Source organism: Protobothrops mucrosquamatus, unplaced genomic scaffold, assembly GCF_001527695.2.
Source record: "Protobothrops mucrosquamatus isolate PMUCROS unplaced genomic scaffold, P.Mucros_1.0 scaffold108, whole genome shotgun sequence".
In the NCBI taxonomy this organism is placed as follows: domain Eukaryota; kingdom Metazoa; phylum Chordata; class Lepidosauria; order Squamata; family Viperidae; genus Protobothrops; species Protobothrops mucrosquamatus.
The window spans coordinates 1142401-1149666 of NW_015386480.1; the positions used below are offsets into that span (position 1 = coordinate 1142401).

Sequence of the window (7266 nt, forward strand, 5' to 3'; positions counted from 1 at the left end):
TTAGTAGATGTCCCTACCCACACCGGAGGACACACACTGGACTTAGTTTTTGCCTCCGGCCAGTGGCTGAGTGATCATGGTTTAGGGGAAATGGTCGTTGAGCCCCTGTCATGGTCAGATCACTCTCTCCTTCGGCTGGCCTTTCCTACCGCTACGCCCCACCGCGGGGAGGCGGAACCAGAAGTGACAAAATGGTTCCTCCCCAGGCGCCTGATGGACCCTGAGAGGTTCCAGACGGAGCTTGGGCCAATACCTGAGACCTTGACCCGCGGCTCAACTGAGGACCTGGTGGCCGCCTGGAATGGTGCGGCCGCGGGGGCCCTGGACCGGGTTGTGCCTTTGCGGCCCCTCACCCGATGCCGGACTACCTTGGCTCCTTGGTTTTCCGAGGAGCTGAGGGTGATGAAGCATCGGAAGAGATGCCTAGAGAGTAATTGGAGGGCCACCTGCTCCGAATCCGATCGGAAATTGGTAAAGTCCCATTTAAGGACTTACCTAGTAGCGATAAGAGCGGCGAAACGCAACTATTTCTCCGCTCTTATCGCGTCTGCAGGTAACCGATCTGCCGCCCTGTTTAGGGTGTCCCGCTCCCTCCTTCATCAGAGGGTCTGGGATGTCCCTTTCAGGGTCGGGCAGAGGAATTTGGGTGTTACCTGCATGACAAAATCGATCGGATCCGGGTTAGCCTCCGATTGGACTAGTTCAGGCGGGCCAATGGAGGCAGGTCTTGAGTCCATTTTGTGGGAAGAGTTTGATCCTGTGACCCCCGAGGACATGGACAGGATGCTGGGACGGCTGAACACCACCACATGTTTACTGGACCCGTGTCCCTGCTGGCTGGTACTGGCCTCCCGGGAGGTTACACGAGGCTGGCTCCAGGGAATCGTCAACGCTTCTTTGAGTGAGGGGTTCTTGCCGGCTGCCTTGAAAGAGGCTGTGGTGAGGCCCCTCCTCAAGAAGCCCTCCCTGGATCCGGCTGCTTTGGCCAACTAGCGGCCTGTCTCCAACCTTTGCTTTCTTGCAAAGGTTGTTGAGAGTGTGGTGGCACGACAGCACCTGGAAGAAACTGTCTATCTAGACTCGCGCCAGTCCGGCTTCCGGCCTGGGCACAGCACGGAAACGGCATTGGTCGCGTTGGTTGATGATCTCTGGAGGGCTCGGGATAGAGGCTGTTCCTCTATCCTGGTCCTGTTAGACCTCTCAGCGGCTTTTGATACCATCGACCATGGTATTTTGTTGCACCGGTTAGGGGGGTTGGGGTTGGGGGGCACCGTTTTACGGTGGTTCTCCTCCTACCTCTCGGACCGGACGCAATTTGTGTTGGCAGGGGGGCAGAGGTCAACCTCGAGGCACCTCACTTGTGGGGTACCACAGGGGTCAGTCCTCTCGCCTCTCCTGTTCAACATTTATATGAAGCCACTGGGTGAGATCATCCGTGGTTTCGGGGTGGAGTTTCATCAGTACGCAGATGACACCTAGCTGTACATATCCACCCCGGACCACCCCAACGATGCCGCGGAAGTGATGTCCCAGTGCCTGGAGGCCGTGCGAGTCTGGATGGGGAGGAACAGGTTTCGTCTCAACCCGTCCAAGATCGAGTGGCTGTGGTTTCCGGCGTCACATCATAGCCAGTTGGTTCCATCTCTGGCTATCGCGGGTGAGTCATTAGCCCCCGCAGAGAGGGCCCACAACCTGGGCGTCCTCCTGGATGCTCGGCTGTCTTTAGACGATCATGTGACGGCCATGGCCAGGGGGGCTTTTCATCAGGCTCGCCTGATATGCCAGTTGCGCCCCTTTCTGGATCGGGACGCCCTACGCACAGTCACTCAAGCCCTCGTTGTTTCCCGCCTGGACTATTGCAATGCTCTCTACATGGGGCTCCCCTTGAGGTGCACCCGGAGGCTCCAGCTAATTCAGAATGCGGCTGCGTGGGGGATTTTGGGGGCCTCTAGATGCTCCCATGTAACACCTCTCCTGCGCGAGCTGCACTGGCTGCCGGTGGCCTTCCGGGTGCACTTCAAGGTGTTAGTAACAACTTTTAATGCGCTCCATGGCAATGGACCTAGGTATCTGCAAGACCGCCTCCTACCAAACACCTCCCTTCGACCAGTCCGCTCCCACAGAGAGGGCCTCCTTAGAGTGCCGTCGGCCAGACAATGCCGGCTGGCGACCCCCAGGGGGAGAGCCTTCTCTGTGGCAGCTCCTGCCCTCTGGAATGACCTACCCCCCAACCTACGCCGAGCCCTGAAGGCCCATCTATTCTGTGCGGCCGGCCTGGCATAGTTTGATTATGTTTTAGTGGGGGTTTCATATGGGGTGTTTTTAGAATAGGCCTGTTATTTAATTTGATTTTAGAACAGAAACTATTTATTTATTATTGTGGTTTTTAGTATCGCCTGTTCACCACCCTGAGTCCCGTAAGGGAGATAGGGCGGTATATAAATTTAATAAATAAATAAAATAAATAAATATAGATTACACTGGGCCCTTTCAGGGGCAATTCTTCCTGGTTGTTGTGGATAGCCATTCTAAGTGGCTGGAAGTTGTTCCTGTGTCATCCACCAGTACTGCCAAGACCATCCAGGTGTTGAGAAGCATTTTTGCTGCCCATGGTCTTCCAGATGTCTTGGTTTCGGATAATGGTCCCCAATTTACTTCTGCTGAGTTTCAGGTTTTCCTACAAGCCAACATGATTTGCCACGCGACTTCAGCTCCATTCCACCCTTCCACCAACGGTCTGGCTGAACGGATGGTCCGCATCGCCAAGGATGCTCTCAAGAAACTGACTTATGGCAACTGGCATCACAGGTTTGCTGACTTCCTTCTAGCCCATCGTACTACTCCGTGCACTGCCACGGGTAAGTGCCTGGCTGAACTCTGTTGGGGTCGCCGGCTTGTGACTAAACTGGACAGGCTGCATCCAAAGCGAGTAGCTTCACAGGTGTCCCATCCGCGTGCACCACGGATCCTTCACGTGGGTGATCCTGTCGGGACCAGGAATTACGGGCCTGGACACCTCTGGGTCCCTGCAGTGGTCTGCAAGGTCTCGGGGCCTCTGTCCTATGAAGTGTCCTTGGACGACGGCCGTGTCCTTCGCCACCATATTGATCAGCTGCGTGTGAGGCTGGACTCATCTCATCTCTCTCCTCAGCCTTCTCTGGGGGGGAGGAGGGGTGGGGAGTGCATTCTGGGGATCAGTATCAACAGCCGCCACTGGCTGTTGAGGACACCATGGGTACTCAACCCCCAAGTTCCGCAAGTGCTCCAAATAGGGATTCATGGGGCAGGGGGCAAACATACACCCCCACACTCACTCCAGCCTGGGAGTCACACCGGAGGTATCCTCACTATCCACAACTCAACAACAATACTCCAGACAAGGAGACTGACTGGGAGCATCCTCATAACTCACAGCATACAAGAGAGCAGGCACAACAGCTTGGGGACTTGCCTTTTTCAGCAATGGCTCACAGAAGGAAGTCCACACCCATTAGGGCTAACAGGGAGGTATCTCTGGACCCTATCACTACAGAAAGGAGCCAGGAAAATTACACCCCTTCAGGGAACAAGGAGATGAGTTCAGAGGGCTCAGAAAGCTTACTAACAGGCAGGTCGACCAGGTATGTAGAACAGCAAAGTCCTGGCCTCCTGAGCCTGGGAGGCGAGCAGGGAGGTCAGGCAGCAGTCATAGGGCAGCCTGAGATGAGAGGGCAGCCGCATTGTAATTCACCTAGTGTGGAAAGCAATGGAGGGGACCATTCAATCTCCCCAGGTCCGAGAAGGTCGCTATGGGTCAAAGGCCCGCCCAAATACCTTGCAGATTACGTGAGGTGAGCAAGGGTTAGAGGGACCTGGACAAGAGGTCCAGGTTGGTTAGATCATAGGGAAAAAAGGAGCTTGGGGCTCATTTATTCTCAGAACAATAGCATTACCAATGCTTTTCCACACTCTGTGATTTGATGCAAAAGTTAGCAAACACATGCTCTACCAGAGGTGGTGTACATGTTGGGTGCAGCATTGTCTTATCTAGGGGGAGGGGTGTTGTGTCCTGAGCCTGCAGAAGCAGGCTCGGGACGTTGCAAGAGTCCCGGGCATTGCAAAAGCTGCCCGGGACCAGACTGAGTGGCGCCAGCCTTGCGCGCATGCGCAAGGCGGGAAAAGAGTGCCTGCTATTGGTAGGGTTGCCAGGTCTGCTTCCAAAAAATAGCGGACAAGCGGGGGGGTTAAGTAGTAAAAAAAAGTAGACTGTACAGCTTTAGATTACGTACCATTTCATCATAAAGCTTTTGAATAAAAAAATGTCCACTATTTTGTGAAAAAAAATAGTGAACATAATGTGAAAAAAGTGGACTGTACACTCAAATAGTGGACACCTGGCAACCCTAGCTATTGGTTGTGGTTGCCCGGGGATCTGGGAGTATAAAAAGAGGCCTGCGTGCCTCTGCTCTTATTGGTTGGTAGTTGTGACTGAGAGAGAATAAAGATCTGTTCTGTAACATGACTTGCCTCCTTCGCCATTTATCTCCGGACTTAACAACCACCATATTTGTTTCCAGCTCATTGAACCAGGGGAAGAAAAGTGCAGCCAAACATATTTAAAGCTTTTTGTAAGAGAGAGAAAAATAACCACATCAGTCCCCCCACCTTCTCCTGGATCCTTAAGTCATATTTAAGCAGCAGTCTCTCAGGGCATCTTCGAGGGTGGGGTGGGGAGTCAGCAAAAGGTCAAAATGACAACTACAACCTTGTAACTGGAATTGCTTTATTTATAATGCATGCAAAAATCAGGCCACACAATTGTGGTCCCTGTCTTGAATTTAATATTTACATCCAAATGCAATCCTAGGCTGCATTAACAGAGGGGTAGAATCAAGATCATGTGAAGTATTAGTACTGCTCAGTGGTGGGATTCAAATATGTGAACAACTGGTTCTCTATGGATGCCGCTTCCTGAAGTCCGTTCTGGGCCTGGGCAACAAAAAATTAGCTACCAGTTCTGTGCGAACCGGCTGAATCCCACCACTGCTACTGCTTTATAAAATATTAGTAAGACCACATCTGGAATATTACACCTAGTTTTGGTCACTGCATTATAAAACAAATGTTGAGACTCTAGAAAAAATGCAGAGAAATGCTGAGAATGGATAATTGTTAGAAATAGAAGTATTATTATAACTAGAAAGTTAGGATTTGTAACAGAATATTATATTTTGGTATGAGAAGATAAATATGAAAATGCTAAGAGGGTTTGAATAAGGGAAGCTTTTGGTTACCCAAATATAACTTATTATGAGAAATTATAAGCGATAGAGACATTTTGAACACTGATGGGAAATTAAAATAAAAAAGCGGGGAAAAAGGATACTAATTGAACAAATGGATATTGTGCAAATGCAACTAAGATATATTTTGGTTAGAAAAGATATTTTAAACCGACACTATTGATATTATTAGGAAAATGTAATAAAGATGTTGATATTCAATTGTATATGTATTAACAACGATAAGAATTGTATTTGCTTAATTTGGGAAAATGTGTATTACCAGAAGAGGAAAGGAAGCACTGGATGGTGTAATATTGGGCCTTGATTGAAGAAGTTAATATGTACCACTGAATTACTAATGGGCCCAGACAACACATTGTTTATTAAGTACTTATGATTGTAAAACTAGAAAATTAATAAAATATTTATTTTAAAAAATCTCCAGTGATGGAGCGCCCACAATTTTTGGAGGCAAGCTGTTCTACTGGTTAATTGTCCTCACTATCAGGAAGTTTCTTCTTAATTCCAGGTTGCTTCTCTCTTTGATCAGTTTCCAACCATTGTTTCTTGTCCTGCCCTCTGGTGCTTTGGAGAATAACATGACCCCCTCTTCTTTGTGGCAGCCTTTCAAATACTGGAGCACTGCTATCATGTCTCCCCTGTTTCTTCTTTTCCTTAGACTAGCCAAACCCAAGTCCTGCAGCCGTTCTTAGTATGTTTCAGTCTCCAGGCCTTTAATCATCTTAGTTGCTCTTCTCTGAATTTTTTCCAAGGTCTCAACATCTTTTTTGTGATATGGTGACCAAAATTGACAGCAGTATTCCAGGTGTGGTCTTACTAGGCGAGTTTTATAAAGCAGTAATAATACTTCGCGTGATCTTGATTCTATGCCTCTGTTTATACAACCCAGGATTGTATTAGCTTTTTTGGCGGCGGCTGCACATTGCTGGCTCATATTCAAGTGATTGTCCACTAGGACTCCAAGGTCCCTCTCACAGTTACTGTTTTTGAGCCAGGGCTCACTTAATCTGTACTTATACCTTTGATTTTTCCTGCCTAAATGTAAAAGTTTGCTTTTCTCCACATTAAAATTCATTTTGTTAGATAGGGCCCATTGTTCAAGTTTGTCAAGATCTTTTTGGATCCTGAGCTTGTCTTTTGGGGTGTTGGCTATTCCTGCCAGTTTAGTGTCATCTGCAAATTTGATGAGTTTTCCTTCAATTCCCTCATCTAAGTCATGAATGAAGATATTAAAGAGTACTAGGCCTAAGACAGAGCCTTGTGGTACCCCACTGCTTACGTCTCTCCATGTGGATGTAGTGCCATTGAGAACTACTTGTTGAGTACAGTTTGTCAGCCAGCTTCAAATCCATCTGGTGGTGATGTTGTCTATTCCACCTTTTTCTAGCTTACCAAGGAGTAGGTTGTGGTCTACTTTGTCAAATGCTTTACTGAAATCTAAGTATAGTATGTCCACAGAATTTCACTGGTCTACGAATTTAGTCACATCATCAGAGAATGAAATAAGATTGGTTTGACATGATCTGTTTTTAACAAGCCCGTGTCGGCTACTAGTTATAACTTTGTTTGCTTCTACTTATTCACAGATCTTATTCACAGGGTTACAAATATAATAATCATAATCTAACTAACATTAACCAACTATTTAAATAACCAAGTCCATAACGTGCTTTAACTCCCTTTTAACATAAATTTAAACAAATTAAAATTAAACACAATAATAAACAAATTAACAATCTAATTGTTAAACAATACAATACTAATACTATAATAATAATAATAATAATAATAATAATAATAATAATAATAATAATAATAATAATAATAATAATAATAATAATAATAATAATAATAATAATAATAATAATAATAATAATCTAAAATTTACTCATAAGCCAAATGGAACTTTTTAGTCCCATATTTATTCTGAATATAATCTATCCATCTTCTCCAGACCGAAGTGTATCTTTCTTGTGATTGA

At 46.9% G+C, this 7266-nt stretch overlaps 1 pseudogene; it reads left to right on the forward strand.

Moving 5' to 3' along the window:
• Positions 1–7266, forward strand: part of LOC107284629 — a 61361-nt pseudogene that overhangs the window by 2182 nt on the left and 51913 nt on the right.